Raw genomic sequence first — 2322 nt, 5'->3', positions numbered from 1 at the left:
GGGCACGTTTAACACAATGAATGACAAGGTGAAAGTGGCAGGCAGAGAAAGGCCTGACCTGTAGAGATCTAGGGAGACAGTGAATATAACACAGGATTTCCAGAGATAACTTACGTGAGAAGCTAACGAGGGTATTGCTTAATTTCTACAATCAAAAGAAATCAAGGATGAATGATCAGGAGACTGAACGAGACCACACCAATAAAATGTTGCTATCCCTTTCCCAGTTTCCAGATCTGAGTCAGGTGTCAGATCCAGAATCCATTGATTGAATGGGAGTCTAGTCACCTGGAGGGACCAGGTAACATGATGGCAAGAGCCTCTCAAACTATCTAATAGTCTAATAAAATAATAGTAGATAAAAAAAAACAGTAACACATTTTTTAAGGAAGGGATTACTTAGTATCATCCTCAAATATTTAAAGGTGACAGATGGGGGCGAGGCTCAGGGCGCGAGGACCGAGCGGGTCGGCGGGTTCGCGAGCCGGGGGGGAGGGGCCGGGGCGGTGGCGGCGGCGGAGGAGGCGGAGGAGGTGGCGGCGGCGGGGGCCGGTACCGGACCCGGCGGGATGAGCGAGGCGGAGGCGGCAGCGGTGGCGACAGCGGCAGGGGTGGTAGCGGTGGTGGTACAGGTGTCCGCGGGGGAGCCATAGAAAGCAGGCGGCGGGGCGGGCGGCGGCGGGGCCGGAGCCGCCTCGGGCCCCGCTGCCGGGACCCCCTCGGCGCCGGGTCGCCGCACCCCTGGCAACCCGGCGACGGCAGCGTCAGGGACCCCGCGCCCCCGGCCCGGAATCAGGTGGACCAGCCGGTGCTGGCAATCCAAGTCCTGGGCACTGTCAAATGGTTCAACGTCCGGAATGGTTACGGATTCATCAACAGGAATGACACCAAGGAGGAGGTCTTTGTTCACCAGACGGGCATTAAAAGAAACAACCCCAAGTTCCTGCGCAGCGTCGGAGACGGGGAGACAGCGGAGTTCGATGTCGTGGAGGGAAAGGGTGCAGAAGCTGCTAACGTAACTGGGCCGGGGGGCGTGCCGGGGAAGGGCAGCCGCTATGCCCCCAATCGACGCAGGTTCCGCAGGTTCATCCCGCGGCCTCGTCCAGCTGCCCCGCCCGACCCATGGTGGCAGAGGCTCCATCAGGCGGGACTGAACCGGGCAGCGAAGGGGAGCGGGCCGAGGACTCTGGGCAGAGGCCCAGGCGGCGGCGCCCACCTCCCTTCTTCTACCGACGGCGCTTTGTGCGAGGCCCTCGGCTCCCCAACCAGCAGCGGCCTATAGAGAGCCCAAAGAGACAGCCCCATTGGAGGGGGACCAACAGGGAGATGAGCGTGTCCCCCCTCCCAGATTCCGGCCTCGGTACCGAAGGCCTTTCCGCCCCCAGGCCACCCCCGCAGCCTACCACAGAAGGTGGGGAGGGCGAGACCAAGCCCAGCCAAGGCCTCACTGATGGGTCCCGGCCTGAGCCTCAGCGCCCACGAAACCGCCCCTATTTTCGGCGGCGGCGGCAGCAGCCCCCCGGACCCAGGCATCCCACAGCCCCGGAGACCTCGGCCCCCATCAACAGTGGGGACCCCCCACCACATACTGGAGTGACTCCAACACGAAGGACCCCCCAGAGCTACCATCTGGTTGTCTGCCAGTTTTTCCAGCTGCCCTGTACCCCACCCAGCACCCCCTCCCCCCTTCCCATGACTCATGACATCAAAACACCGGCTTTCCCCTTTTCCTTGAGGCTCAGGAGGGCCGAAGCAACAGCCTTTTGCTTTTTCTCTGTCCCCTACCAAGGGTTGAAGGAAGGGATCCGTCCTGTTGTTCAGAGGCACCACGTCCCTCCCCTGAATCAGGCTGAGAAGGAACCAGCCTGCTCTCACCTCCTCCTGGTTGTTTTTCTTTCCCACCCCAGTTTATTTTTGGTCTCTCCTCTAGCCCCTACCTCTGAAGCCATTTTATGAACTGTCATGTGCCACCTGAGCCTCCAGTAAAAACAAAAACAGGCTTCCCTCCCCCCAAAAAAAGGTGACAGAGGTGGTAGTCCTCACCAGATCCCCATATAATTCAGCAGTCTTAGTCCCTAAAAAATTTGAATAGGTTATTATGGATGACAGTAGCTTAATACAAATAGCTAGGTAGTAGCTCCAATTATACATGTGTCAATGTGGTTTCTTTGATAGAGAAGATTAACTGAGCCTGGTACATGCAAGCACTGATTTCCCTAACAGATTATTTTTGACACCTATTCAGAAGGATCATGAGAAATAGTTAACATCACAACAGTATACATTTATGTTTTTGTTATGAGCTATGTTAACTTTCCACGG

At 57.1% G+C, this 2322-nt stretch overlaps 1 pseudogene; it reads left to right on the top strand.

Annotated features, from left to right (window-relative positions):
* The first annotated feature begins 569 nt into the window (after positions 1–569).
* On the top strand, positions 570–1989 carry LOC116635757 (annotated as a pseudogene).
* Positions 1990–2322: the final 333 nt, after the last annotated feature.

Source organism: Phoca vitulina, unplaced genomic scaffold, assembly GCF_004348235.1.
Source record: "Phoca vitulina isolate PV1807 unplaced genomic scaffold, GSC_HSeal_1.0 scaffold11, whole genome shotgun sequence".
NCBI lineage: Eukaryota > Metazoa > Chordata > Mammalia > Carnivora > Phocidae > Phoca > Phoca vitulina.
The sequence above is the reverse complement of the archived record's forward strand: the minus strand, read 5'-3'. Positions and strand labels throughout refer to the sequence as shown.